This window comes from Schistocerca gregaria, chromosome 3, assembly GCF_023897955.1.
Source record: "Schistocerca gregaria isolate iqSchGreg1 chromosome 3, iqSchGreg1.2, whole genome shotgun sequence".
In the NCBI taxonomy this organism is placed as follows: Eukaryota; Metazoa; Arthropoda; class Insecta; order Orthoptera; family Acrididae; genus Schistocerca; species Schistocerca gregaria.
The window spans coordinates 49191588-49207570 of record NC_064922.1 but is presented as its reverse complement, the minus strand read 5'-3'; positions in this window follow the sequence as shown (position 1 = coordinate 49207570).

Genomic DNA, 15983 nt, shown 5'->3' with positions numbered 1-15983 from the left:
TGTTGTTGAAACACAGAAATTGCATCGGGATTGAATACAACAGTCACAATCCGAACTTTCCTCCATGGGAGTAATGTCTAAAACTGTCTACGTTTTGATCGTTTCCTGGAACACCAGTAGTAGTTTCCGATGCACATCTGGAGGCATTCTGTAATCTGTGGACCTTCAAAGTTTTGATAAGACACAGAAATTGCATCGGGATTGAATACAACAGTCACCATGCGCACTTTCCTACATGGAAGTAATGTCACAAAAATTCTACGCTTTGATCGTTCCCTGGAAGACCCGTAGTAGTTTCCGATGCGCATTTGGAGGCATTCCGTAATCTGTGGACTAACAGAGTGTTGATGAAACACAGAAATTGCATCGGGATTGAATACAACAGTCACTATGCGCACTTTCCTCCACGGGAGTAATGTCTCGAACTGTTTACACTTTGATCGTTTCCTGGAAGACCAGTAGTAGTTTCCGATGCACATCTGGGGGCATTCTGCAATGGGTGGACTATCAGAGTGTTGATGAAACACAGAAATTGCATCGGGATTGAATACAACAGTCACCATGCGCACTTTCCTCCATGGGAGTAATGTCTCAAACAGTCTACGCTTTGATCGTTCCCTGGAAGACCTGTAGTAGTTTCCGATGCACATCTGGAGGCATTCTGTAATCTGTGGACTATCAGGGTGTTAATGAAACACAGAAATTGCATCGGGATTGAATACAACAGTCACCATGCGCACTTTCCTCCACGGGAGTAATGTCTCGAACTGTTTACGCTTTGATCGTTCCCTGGGAGACCAGTACTAGTTTCCGATGCACATCTGGGGGCATTCTGCAATGGGTGGACTATCAGAGTGTTGATGAAACACAGAAATTGCATGGGGATTGAATACAACAGACACCATGCAAACTTTCCTCCATGGGAGTAATGTCTCTAACAGTCTATGCTTTGATCATTCCCTGCAAGACCAGTAGTAGTTTCCGATGCACATCCGGAGTCATTCTGCAATCTGTGGACCTTCAAATTGTTGATGAGACACAGAAATTGCCTCAGGATTGAATACAACAGTCACCATGCGCACTTTCCTCCATGGGAGTAATGTCTCAAACATTTTACGATTTGATCGTTCTCTGGATGACCAGTAGTAGTTTCCGATGCACATCTGGCGACATTCTGTAATGTGTGGACTATCAGAGTGTTGATGAAACACAGAAATTGCATCGGGATTGAATACAACAGTCACCATGCGCACTTTCCTCCATGGGAGTAATGTCTCAAACAGTCTACGCTTTGATCGTTCCCTGGAAGACCAGTAGTAGTTTCCGATGCACATCTGGAGGCATTCTGTAACCTGTGGACCTTCAAATTGTTGATGAAACACAGATATTGCCTCGGGATTGAATACAACAGTCACCATGCGCACATTCCTCCATGGGAGTAATGTCTCAAACAGTTATGATTTGATCGTTCCCTGGATGACCAGTAGCAGTTTCCGATGCACATCTGGCGACATTCTGTAATGTGTGGACTATCAGAGTGTTGATGAAACACAAAAATTGCAATCAGGATTGATTACAACAGTCACAATGCGCACTTTCCTCCATGGGAGTAATGTCTCAAACAGTTTACGTTTTGATCGTTCCCTGGAGGACCTGTAGTAGTTTCCGATGCACATCTGGAGGCATTCTGTAATTTGTGGACTAACAGAGTGTTGATGAAACACAGAAATTGCATCGGGATTCAATACAACAGTCATCATGCGCACTTTCCTCCATGGGAGTAATGTCTCTAACAGTCTAAGCTTTGATCGTTCCCTGCAAGACCAGTAGTAGTTTCCGAAGCACATCTGGAGGCATTCTGTAATCTGTGGACCTTCAAAGTGTTTATGAAACACAGGAATTGCCGCGACATTGAATACAAGAGTCACCATGCGCACTTTCCTCCATGGGAGTAATGTCTCAAACAGTCTACGCTTTGATCGTTCCCTGGAAGGCCAGTAGTAGTTTCCGATGCATATCTGGAGGCATTCTGTTATCTGTAATCTATCAGAGTGTTGTTTAAACACAGAAATTGCATCGGGATGGAATACAATAGTCACCTTGCGCACTTTCCTATATGGGAGTAATGTCTCAAACAATTTTCGCTTTGATCGTTCCCTGGAAGACCAGTACTAGTTTCCGATGCACATCTGGGGGCATTCTGTAATGTGTGGACTATCAGAGTGTTGATGAAACACAGAAATTGCCTCGGGATTGAATACAACAGACACGATGCAAACTTTCCTCCATGGGAGTAATGTCTCTAACAGTGTAAGCTTTGCTCGTTCCCTGCAAGACCAGTAGTAGTTTCCGAAGCACATCTGGACGCATTCTGTAATTTGTGGAACTTCAAAGTGTTTATGAAACACAGGAATTGCCGCGACATTGAATACAAGAGTCACCATGCGCACTTTCCTCCATGGGAGTAATGTCTCAAACAGTCTACGCTTTGATCGTTCCCTGGAAGACCTGTAGTAGTTTCCGATGCACATCTGGAGGCATTCTGTAATCTGTGGACAATCAGGGTGTTGATGAAACACAGAAATTGCATCGGGATTGAATACAACAGTCACCATGCGCACTTTCCTCCATGGGAGTAATGTCTCAAACAGTCTACGCTTTGATCGTTCCCTGGAAGACCTGTAGTAGTTTCCGATGCACATCTGGAGGCATTCTGTAATCTGTGGACTATCAGGGTGTTGATGAAACACAGAAATTGCATCGGGATTGAATACAAGAGTCACCATGCGCACTTTCCTCCATGGGAGTAATGTCTCGAACTGTTTACGCTTTGATCGGTCCCTGGAAGACCAGTACTAGTTTCCGATGCACATCTGGGGGCATTCTGCAATGGGTGGACTATCAGAGTGTTGATGAAACACAGAAATTGCATGGGGATTGAATACAACAGACACCATGCAAACTTTCCTCCATGGGAGTAATGTCTCTAACAGTCTATGATTTGATCGTTCCCTGCAAGACCAGTAGTAGTTTCCGATGCACATCCGGAGTCATTCTGCAATCTGTGGACCTTCAAATTGTTGATGAGACACAGAAATTGCCTCAGGATTGAATACAACAGTCACCATGCGCACTTTCCTCCATGGGAGTAATGTCTCAAACATTTTACGATTTGATCGTTCTCTGGGTGACCAGTAGTAGTTTCCGATGCACATCTGGCGACATTCTGTAATGTGTGGACTATCAGAGTGTTGATGAAACACAGAAATTGCATCGGGATTGAATACAACAGTCACCATGCGCACTTTCCTCCATGGGAGTAATGTCTCAAACAGTCTACGCTTTGATCGTTCCCTGGAAGACCAGTAGTAATTTCCGATGCACATCTGGAGGCATTCTGTAACCTGTGGACCTTCAAATTGTTGATGAAACACAGATATTGCCTCGGGATTGAATACAACAGTCACCATGCGCACATTCCTCCATGGGAGTAATGTCTCAAACAGTTATGATTTGATCGTTCCCTGGATGACCAGTAGTAGTTTCCGATGCACATCTGGCGACATTCTGTAATGTGTGGACTATCAGAGTGTTGATGAAACACAGAAATTGCAATCAGGATTGATTACAACAGTCACAATGCGCACTTTCCTCCATGGGAGTAATGTCTCAAACAGTTTACGTTTTGATCGTTCCCTGGAAGACCTGTAGTAGTTTCCGATGCACATCTGGAGGCATTCTGTAATTTGTGGACTAACAGAGTGTTGATGAAATACAGAAATTGCATCGGGATTCAATACAACAGTCATCATGCGCACTTTCCTCCATGGGAGTAATGTCTCTAACAGTCTAAGCTTTGATCGTTCCCTGCAAGACCAGTAGTAGTTTCCGAAGCACATCTGGAGGCATTCTGTAATCTGTGGACCTTCAAAGTGTTTATGAAACACAGGAATTGCCGCGACATTGAATACAAGAGTCACCATGCGCACTTTCCTCCATGGGAGTAATGTCTCAAACAGTCTACGCTTTGATCGTTCCCTGGAAGACCTGTACTAGTTTCCGATGCACATCTGGGGGCATTCTGTAATGTGTGGACTATCAGAGTGTTGATGAAACACAGAAATTGCCTCGGGATTGAATACAACAGACACGATGCAAACTTTCCTCCATGGGAGTAATGTCTCTAACAGTGTAAGCTTTGCTCGTTCCCTGCAAGACCAGTAGTAGTTTCCGAAGCACATCTGGACGCATTCTGTAATTTGTGGAACTTCAAAGTGTTTATGAAACACAGGAATTGCCGCGACATTGAATACAAGAGTCACCATGCGCACTTTCCTCCATGGGAGTAATGTCTCAAACAGTCTACGCTTTGATCGTTCCCTGGAAGACCTGTAGTAGTTTCCGATGCACATCTGGAGGCATTCTGTAATCTGTGGACAATCAGGGTGTTGATGAAACACAGAAATTGCATCGGGATTGAATACAACAGTCACCATGCGCACTTTCCTCCATGGGAGTAATGTCTCAAACAGTCTACGCTTTGATCGTTCCCTGGAAGACCTGTAGTAGTTTCCGATGCACATCTGGAGGCATTCTGTAATCTGTGGACTATCAGGGTGTTGATGAAACACAGAAATTGCATCGGGATTGAATACAAGAGTCACCATGCGCACTTTCCTCCATGGGAGTAATGTCTCGAACTGTTTACGCTTTGATCGGTCCCTGGAAGACCAGTACTAGTTTCCGATGCACATCTGGGGGCATTCTGCAATGGGTGGACTATCAGAGTGTTGATGAAACACAGAAATTGCATGGGGATTGAATACAACAGACACCATGCAAACTTTCCTCCATGGGAGTAATGTCTCTAACAGTCTATGATTTGATCGTTCCCTGCAAGACCAGTAGTAGTTTCCGATGCACATCCGGAGTCATTCTGCAATCTGTGGACCTTCAAATTGTTGATGAGACACAGAAATTGCCTCAGGATTGAATACAACAGTCACCATGCGCACTTTCCTCCATGGGAGTAATGTCTCAAACATTTTACGATTTGATCGTTCTCTGGGTGACCAGTAGTAGTTTCCGATGCACATCTGGCGACATTCTGTAATGTGTGGACTATCAGAGTGTTGATGAAACACAGAAATTGCATCGGGATTGAATACAACAGTCACCATGCGCACTTTCCTCCATGGGAGTAATGTCTCAAACAGTCTACGCTTTGATCGTTCCCTGGAAGACCAGTAGTAATTTCCGATGCACATCTGGAGGCATTCTGTAACCTGTGGACCTTCAAATTGTTGATGAAACACAGATATTGCCTCGGGATTGAATACAACAGTCACCATGGGCACATTCCTCCATGGGAGTAATGTCTCAAACAGTTATGATTTGATCGTTCCCTGGATGACCAGTAGTAGTTTCCGATGCACATCTGGCGACATTCTGTAATGTGTGGACTATCAGAGTGTTGATGAAACACAGAAATTGCAATCAGGATTGATTACAACAGTCACAATGCGCACTTTCCTCCATGGGAGTAATGTCTCAAACAGTTTACGTTTTGATCGTTCCCTGGAAGACCTGTAGTAGTTTCCGATGCACATCTGGAGGCATTCTGTAATTTGTGGACTAACAGAGTGTTGATGAAATACAGAAATTGCATCGGGATTCAATACAACAGTCATCATGCGCACTTTCCTCCATGGGAGTAATGTCTCTAACAGTCTAAGCTTTGATCGTTCCCTGCAAGACCAGTAGTAGTTTCCGAAGCACATCTGGAGGCATTCTGTAATCTGTGGACCTTCAAAGTGTTTATGAAACACAGGAATTGCCGCGACATTGAATACAAGAGTCACCATGCGCACTTTCCTCCATGGGAGTAATGTCTCAAACAGTCTACGCTTTGATCGTTCCCTGGAAGGCCAGTAGTAGTTTCCGATGCATATCTGGAGGCATTCTGTTATCTGTAATCTATCAGAGTGTTGTTTAAACACAGAAATTGCATCGGGATGGAATACAATAGTCACCTTGCGCACTTTCCTATATGGGAGTAATGTCTCAAACAATTTTCGCTTTGATCGTTCCCTGGAAGACCAGTACTAGTTTCCGATGCACATCTGGGGGCATTCTGTAATGTGTGGACTATCAGAGTGTTGATGAAACACAGAAATTGCCTCGGGATTGAATACAACAGACACGATGCAAACTTTCCTCCATGGGAGTAATGTCTCTAACAGTGTATGCTTTGATCGTTCTCTGCAAGACCAGTAGTAGTTTCCGAAGCACATCTGGACGCATTCTGTAATTTGTGGAACTTCAAAGTGTTTATGAAACACAGGAATTGCCGCGACATTGAATACAAGAGTCACCATGCGCACTTTCCTCCATGGGAGTAATGTCTCAAACAGTCTACGCTTTGATCGTTCCCTGGAAGACCTGTAGTAGTTTCCGATGCACATCTGGAGGCATTCTGTAATCTGTGGACTATCAGGGTGTTGATGAAACACAGAAATTGCATCGGGATTGAATACAACAGTCACCATGCGCACTTTCCTCCATGGGAGTAATGTCTCAAACAGTCTACGCTTTGATCGTTCCCTGGAAGACCTGTAGTAGTTTCCGATGCACATCTGGAGGCATTCTGTAATCTGTGGACTATCAGGGTGTTGATGAAACACAGAAATTGCATCGGGATTGAATACAAGAGTCACCATGCGCACTTTCCTCCATGGGAGTAATGTCTCGAACTGTTTACGCTTTGATCGGTCCCTGGAAGACCAGTACTAGTTTCCGATGCACATCTGGGGGCATTCTGCAATGGGTGGACTATCAGAGTGTTGATGAAACACAGAAATTGCATGGGGATTGAATACAACAGACACCATGCAAACTTTCCTCCATGGGAGTAATGTCTCTAACAGTCTATGATTTGATCGTTCCCTGCAAGACCAGTAGTAGTTTCCGATGCACATCCGGAGTCATTCTGCAATCTTTGGACCTTCAAATTGTTGATGAGACACAGAAATTGCCTCGGGATTGAATACAACAGTCACCATGCGCACTTTCCTCCATGGGAGTAATGTCTCAAACATTTTACGATTTGATCGTTCCCTGGATGACCAGTAGTAGTTTCCGATGCACATCTGGCGACATTCTGTAATATGTGGACTATCAGAGTTTTGATGAAACACAGAAATTGCATCGGGATTGAATACAACAGTCACCATGCGCACTTTCCTCCATGGGAGTAATGTCTCAAACAGTCTACGCTTTGATCGTTCCCTGGAAGACCAGTAGTAGTTTCCGATGCACATCTGGAGGCATTCTGTAACCCGTGGACCTTCACATTGTTGATGAAACACAGAAACTGCCTCGGGATTGAATACAACAGTCACCATGCGCACATTCCTCCATGGGAGTAATGTCTCAAACAGTGATGATTTGATCGTTCCCTGGATGACCAGTAGTAGTTTCCGATGCACATCTGGCGACATTCTGTAATGTGTGGACTATCAGAGTGTTGATGAAAGACAGAAATTGCAATCAGGATTGATTACAACAGTCACAATGCGCACTTTCCTCCATGGGAGTAATGTCTCAAACAGTTTACGTTTTGATCGTTCCCTGGAAGACCTGTAGTAGTTTCCGATGCACATCTGGAGGCATTCTGTAATTTGTGGACTAACAGAGTGTTGATGAAACACAGAAATTGCATCGGGATTCAATACAACAGTCATCATGCGCACTTTCCTCCATGGGAGTAATGTCTCTAACAGTCTAAGTTTTGATCGTTCCCTGCAAGACCAGTAGTAGTTTCCGAAGCACATCTGGAGGCATTCTGTAATCTGTGGACCTTCAAAGTGTTTATGAAACACAGGAATTGCCGCGACATTGAATACAAGAGTCACAATGCGCACTTTCCTCCATGGGAGTAATGTCTCAAACAGTCTACGCTTTGATCGTTCCCTGGAAGGCCAGTAGTAGTTTCCGATGCATATCTGGAGGCATTCTGTAATCTGTAAACTATCAGAGTGTTGTTTAAACACAGAAATTGCATCGGGATGGAATACAATAGTCACCTTGCGCACTTTCCTATATGGGAGTAATGTCTCAAACAATTTTCGCTTTGATCGTTCCCTGGATGACCAGTACTAGTTTCCGATGCACATCTGGGGGCATTCTGTAATGTGTGGACTATCAGAGTGTTGATGAAACACAGAAATTGCCTCGGGATTGAATACAACAGACACGATGCAAACTTTCCTCCATGGGAGTAATGTCTCTAACAGTGTAAGCTTTGATCGTTCCCTGCAAGACCAGTAGTAGTTTCCGAAGCACATCTGGACGCATTCTGTAATTTGTGGAACTTCAAAGTGTTTATGAAACACAGGAATTGCCGCGACATTGAATACAAGAGTCACCATGCGCACTTTCCTCCATGGGAGTAATGTCTCAAACAGTTTACGATTTGATCGTTCCCTGGAAGACCAGTAGTAGTTTCCGATGCATATCTGGAGGCATTCTGTAATCTGTAAACTATCAGAGTGTTGTTTAAACACAGAAATTGCATCGGGATTGAATACAATAGTCACCATGCGCACTTTCCTATATGGGAGTAATGTCTCAAACAATTTACGCTTTGATCGTTCCCTGGAAGACCAGTACTAGTTTCCGATGCACATCTGGGGGCATTCTGTAATGTGTGGACTATCAGAGTGTTGATGAAACACAGAAATTGCCTCGGGATTGAATACAACAGACACGATGCAAACTTTCCTCCATGGGAGTAATGTCTCTAACAGTATACGCTTTGATCGTCCCTGCAAGACCAGTAGTAGTTTCCGAGGCACATCTGGAGGCATTCTGTAATCTATCGACCTTCAAAGTGTTTATGAAACACAGGAATTGCCGCGACATTGAATACAAGAGTCACCATGCGCACTTTCCTCCATGTGAGTAATGTCTCAAACAGTCTACGCTTTGATCGTTCCCTGGAAGACCAGTAGTAGTTACCGATGCTTATCTGGAGGCATTCTGTAATCTGTAAACTATCAGAGTGTTGTTTAAACACAGTAATTGCATCGGGATTGAATACAATAGTCACCATGCGCACTTTCCTATATGGGAGTAATGTCTCAAATAATTTACGCTTTGATCGTTCCCTGGAAGACCAGTACTAGTTTCCCATGCATATCTGGGGGCATTCTGTAATGTGTGGACTATCAGAGTGTGATGAAACACAGAAATTGCATCGGGATTGAATACAACAGACACGATGCAAACTTTCCTCCATGGGAGTAATGTCTCTAACTGTCTACGCTTTGATCGTCCCTGCAAGACCAGTAGTAGTTTCCGAAGTACATCTGGAGGCACTCTGTAATCTATGGACCTTCAAAGTGTTTATGAAACACAAGAATTGCCGCGACATTGAATACAAGAGTCACCATGCGCACTTTCCGCCATGGGAGTAATGTCTCAAACAGTCTACGCTTTGATCGTTCCCTGGAAGACCAGTAGTAGTTACCGATGCATATCTGGAGGCATTCTGTAATCTGTAAACTATCAGAGTGTTGTTTAAACACAGAAATTGCATCGGGATTGAATACAATAGTCACCATGCGCACTTTCCTATATGGGAGTATGTCTCAAACAATTTACGCTTTGATCGTTCCCTGGAAGACCAGTACTGGTTTCCGATGCATATCTGGGGGCATTCTGTAATGTGTGGACTATCAGAGTGTGATGAAACACAGAAATTGCATCGGGATTGAATACAACAGACACGATGCAAACTTTCGTCCATGGGAGTAATGTCTCTAACAGTCTAAGCTTTGATCGTTCCCTGCAAGGCCAGTAGTAGTTTCCGAAGCATATCTGGAGGCATTCTGTAATCTGTGTACTATTAAAGTGTTTATGAAACACCTGAATTGCCGCGACATGGAATACAAGAGTCACCATGCGCACTTTCCTCCATGGGAGTAATGTCTCAAACAGTCTACGCTTTGATCGTTCCCTGCAAGACCAGTAGTAGTTTCCGATGCATATCTGGAGGCATGCTGTAATCTGTAAACAATCAGGGTGTTGTTTAAACACAGAAATTGCCTCGGGATTGAACACAACAGTCACCATGAGCTCTTTTCTCTATGGGAGTAATGACTCAAACAGTCTACGGTTTGATCGTTTCCTGGAAGACCAGTAGTAGTTTCCGATGCACATCTGGTGGCATTCTGTAATCTGTGGACCTTGAAAGTGTTGATGAAACATAGAAATTGCCTCGGGATAGAATATAAGATTCACCATGCACATTTTCCTCCATGGAAGTGATTTCTCAAACAGAATACGCATTGATCGTTCCCTTTAAGACCAGTAGTAGTTTCCGATGCAAATCTGGAGGCATTCTGTAATCTGTAAACTATCAGAGTGTTGTTCAAACACAGAAATTGCATCGGGATTGAATACAACAGTCACCATGCGTACTTTCCTCCATGGGAGTAATGTCTCAATCTGTCTACGCTTTGATCGTTTCCTGGAAGACCAGTAGTAGTTTCCGATGCACATCTGGAGGCTTTCTCTAATCTGTGGACTCTCTGAGTGTTGTTGAAACACAGAAATTGCATCGGGATTGAATACAACAGTCACAATGCGCACTTTCCTCCATGGGAGTAATGTCTCAAACAGTCTACGCTTTGATCGTTCCCTGGAAGGCCAGTAGTAGTTTCCGATGCATATCTGGAGGCATTCTGTAATCTGTAAACTATCAGAGTGTTGTTTAAACACAGAAATTGCATCGGGATGGAATACAATAGTCACCTTGCGCACTTTCCTATATGGGAGTAATGTCTCAAACAATTTTCGCTTTGATCGTTCCCTGGATGACCAGTACTAGTTTCCGATGCACATCTGGGGGCATTCTGTAATGTGTGGACTATCAGAGTGTTGATGAAACACAGAAATTGCCTCGGGATTGAATACAACAGACACGATGCAAACTTTCCTCCATGGGAGTAATGTCTCTAACAGTGTAAGCTTTGATCGTTCCCTGCAAGACCAGTAGTAGTTTCCGAAGCACATCTGGACGCATTCTGTAATTTGTGGAACTTCAAAGTGTTTATGAAACACAGGAATTGCCGCGACATTGAATACAAGAGTCACCATGCGCACTTTCCTCCATGGGAGTAATGTCTCAAACAGTTTACGATTTGATCGTTCCCTGGAAGACCAGTAGTAGTTTCCGATGCATATCTGGAGGCATTCTGTAATCTGTAAACTATCAGAGTGTTGTTTAAACACAGAAATTGCATCGGGATTGAATACAATAGTCACCATGCGCACTTTCCTATATGGGAGTAATGTCTCAAACAATTTACGCTTTGATCGTTCCCTGGAAGACCAGTACTAGTTTCCGATGCACATCTGGGGGCATTCTGTAATGTGTGGACTATCAGAGTGTTGATGAAACACAGAAATTGCCTCGGGATTGAATACAACAGACACGATGCAAACTTTCCTCCATGGGAGTAATGTCTCTAACAGTATACGCTTTGATCGTCCCTGCAAGACCAGTAGTAGTTTCCGAGGCACATCTGGAGGCATTCTGTAATCTATCGACCTTCAAAGTGTTTATGAAACACAGGAATTGCCGCGACATTGAATACAAGAGTCACCATGCGCACTTTCCTCCATGTGAGTAATGTCTCAAACAGTCTACGCTTTGATCGTTCCCTGGAAGACCAGTAGTAGTTACCGATGCTTATCTGGAGGCATTCTGTAATCTGTAAACTATCAGAGTGTTGTTTAAACACAGTAATTGCATCGGGATTGAATACAATAGTCACCATGAGCACTTTCCTATATGGGAGTAATGTCTCAAATAATTTACGCTTTGATCGTTCCCTGGAAGACCAGTACTAGTTTCCCATGCATATCTGGGGGCATTCTGTAATGTGTGGACTATCAGAGTGTGATGAAACACAGAAATTGCATCGGGATTGAATACAACAGACACGATGCAAACTTTCCTCCATGGGAGTAATGTCTCTAACTGTCTACGCTTTGATCGTCCCTGCAAGACCAGTAGTAGTTTCCGAAGTACATCTGGAGGCACTCTGTAAACTATGGACCTTCAAAGTGTTTATGAAACACAAGAATTGCCGCGACATTGAATACAAGAGTCACCATGCGCACTTTCCGCCATGGGAGTAATGTCTCAAACCGTCTACGGTTTGATCGTTCCCTGGAATACCAGTAGTTGTTTCCGATGCATATCTGGAGGCATTCTGTAATCTGTAAACTATCAGAGTGTTGTTTAAACACAGAAATTGCATCGGGATTGAATACAATAGTCACCATGCGCACTTTCCTATATGGGAGTATGTCTCAAACAATTTACGCTTTGATCGTTCCCTGGAAGACCAGTACTAGTTTCCGATGCATATCTGGGGGCATTCTGTAATGTGTGGACTATCAGAGTGTGATGAAACACAGAAATTGCATCGGGATTGAATACAACAGACACGATGCAAACTTTCGTCCATGGGAGTAATGTCTCTAACAGTCTAAGCTTTGATCGTTCCCTGCAAGGCCAGTAGTAGTTTCCGAAGCATATCTGGAGGCATTCTGTAATCTGTGTACTATTAAAGTGTTTATGAAACACCTGAATTGCCGCGACATTGAATACAAGAGTCACCATGCGCACTTTCCTCCATGGGAGTAATGTCTCAAACAGTCTACGCTTTGATCGTTCCCTGCAAGACCAGTAGTAGTTTCCGATGCATATCTGGAGGCATGCTGTAATCTGTAAACAATCAGGGTGTTGTTTAAACACAGAAATTGCCTCGGGATTGAATACAACAGTCACCATGAGCTCTTTTCTCTATGGGAGTAATGACTCAAACAGTCTACGGTTTGATCGTTTCCTGGAAGACCAGTAGTAGATTCCGATGCACATCTGGTGGCATTCTGTAATCTGTGGACCTTGAAAGTGTTGATGAAACATAGAAATTGCCTCGGGATAGAATATAAGATTCACCATGCACATTTTCCTCCATGGAAGTGATTTCTCAAACAGAATACGCATTGATCGTTCCCTTTAAGACCAGTAGTAGTTTCCGATGCAAATCTGGAGGCATTCTGTAATCTGTAAACTATCAGAGTGTTGTTCAAACACAGAAATTGCATCGGGATTGAATACAACAGTCACCATGCGTACTTTCCTCCATGGGAGTAATGTCTCAATCTGTCTACGCTTTGATCGTTTCCTGGAAGACCAGTAGTAGTTTCCGATGCACATCTGGAGGCTTTCACTAATCTGTGGACTCTCTGAGTGTTGTTGAAACACAGAAATTGCATCGGGATTGAATACAACAGTCATCATGCGCATTTTCCTCCATGGGACTAATGTCTCAAAGAGTCTACGCTTTGATCGTTCCCTGGATGACCAGGAGTAATTTTCGATGCACATCTGGAGGCATTCTGTAATCTGTAGACTATCAGAGCGTTGTTGAAACACAGAAATTGCAACGGGATTGAATACAACAGTCACAATGCGAACTTTCCTCCATGGGAGTAATTTCTAAAACTGTCTACGCTTTGATCGTTTCCTGGAATCCCAGTGGTAGTTTCCGATGCACATCTGGAGGCATTCTGTAATCAGTGGACCTTCAAAGTGTTGATGACACACAGAAATTGCATCGGGATTTAATACAACAGTCACCATGCGCACTTTCCTACATGGAAGTAATGTCACAAATATTATACGCTTTGATCGTTCCATGGAAGACCAGTTGTTGTTTCCGATGCACATCTGGAGGCATTCTGTTGTCTGTGGACTATCAGAGTGTTGATGAAACTAAGAAATTGCATCGGGATTGAATACAACAGTCACCATGCGCACTTTCCTCCATGGGAGTAATGTCTCAAACAATTTCCGCTTTGATCGTTCCCTGGAAGACCTGTAGTAGTTTCCGATGCACATCTGGAGGCATTCTGTAATCTGTGGACTAACAGAGTGTTGATGAAACACAGAAATCGCATCTGGATTGAATACAACAGACACTATGCGCACTTTCCTCCTTGGGACTAATGTCTCAAACAGTCTACGCTTTGATCGTTCCCTGGAAGACCAGTATTAGTTTCCGATGCACATCTGGTGTCATTCTGTAATCTGTGGACTATCAGAGTGTTGATTAAACACAGAAATTGCATCGGGATTCAATACAACAGTCACCATAAGCACTTTCCTCCATGGGAGTAATGTCTCAAACAGTCTACGCTTTGATCGTTCCCTGGAAGACCAGTACAAGTTTCCGATGCACATCTGGGAGCATTCTTTAATGTGTGGACTATCAGAGTGTTGATGAAACACAGACATTGCATCGGGATTGAATACTACAGACACTATGCAAACTTTCCTCCATGGGAGTAATGTCTCTAACAGTCTACGCTTTGATAGTTCCCTGCAAGGCCAGTAGTAGTTTCCGATGCACATCTGGAGGCATTCTGCAATCTGTGGACCTTCAAAGTGTAGATGAAACACAGAAATAGCCTCGGGATTGAATACAACAGTCACCATGAGCACTTTTCTCTATGGGAGTAATGCCTCAAACAGTCTACGGTTTGATCGTTCCCTGGAAGACCAGTAGTAGTTTCCGATGCACATCTGGTGGCATTCTGTAATCTGTGGACCTTGAAGGTGTTGATGAAACATAGAAATTGCCTCGCGATAGAATACAACAGTCAACATGCGCATTTTCCTCCATGGGAGTGATTTCTCAAACAGAATACGCTTTGATCGTTCCCTTTAAGACCAGTAGTAGTTTCCGATGCACATCTGGAGGCATTCTGTAATCTGTAAACTATCACAGTGTTGTTCAAACACAGAAATTGCATCGGGAATGAATACAACAGTCACCATTCGAACTTTCCTCCATGGGAGTAATGTCTCAAACTGTCTACGCTTTGATCGTTTCCTGGAAGACCAGTAGTAGCTTCCGATGCACATCTGGGGGCATTCTGTAATGTGTGGACTATCAGAGTGTGACGAAACACAGAAATTGCATCGGGATGAATACAACAGACACGATGCAAACTTTCCTCAATGGGAGTAATGTCTCTAACAGTCTAAGGTTTGATCGTTCCCTGCAAGGCCAGTAGTAGTTTCCGAAGCATATCTGAAGGCATTCTGTAATCTGTGGACGTTTAAAGTGTTTATGAAACACAGGAATTGCCGCGACATTGAATACAAGTGTCACCATGCGCACTTTCCTCCATGGGAGTAATGTCTCAAACAGTCTACGATTTGATCGATTCCTGGAAGACCAGTAGTAGTTTCCGTTGCATATCTGGAGGCATTCTGTAATCTGTAAAGTATCAGAGTGTTGTTGAAATACAGAAATAGCATCGTTATTGAATACAATAGTCACCATGCGCACTTTCCTATATTTGATCAATGTCTCAAACAATTTACGCTTTGATCGTTCCCTGGAAGACCAGTACTAGTTTCCGATGCACATCTGGGGGCATTCTGTAATGTGTGGACTATCAGAGTGTTGATGAGAAACAGAAATTGCCTCGGGATTGAATACAACAGACACGATGCAAACTTTCCTCCATGGGAGTAATGTCTCTAACAGTGTACGCTTTGATCGTTCCCTGCAAGACCAGTAGTAGTTTCCGATGCATATCTGGAGGCATGCTGTCATCTGTAAACTATCAGAGTGTTGTTTAAACACAGAAATTGCCTCGGGATTGAATACAACAGTCACCATGAGCACTTTTCTCTATGGGAGTAATGACTCAAGCAGTCTACGGTTTGATCGTTTCCTGGAAGACCAGTAGTAGTTTCCGATGCACATCTGGTGGCATTCTGTAATCTGTGGACCTTGAAAGTGTTGATGAAACATAGAAATTGCCTCGGGATAGAATATAAGAGTCACCATGCGCATTTTCCTCCATGGGAGTGATTTCTCAAACAGAATACG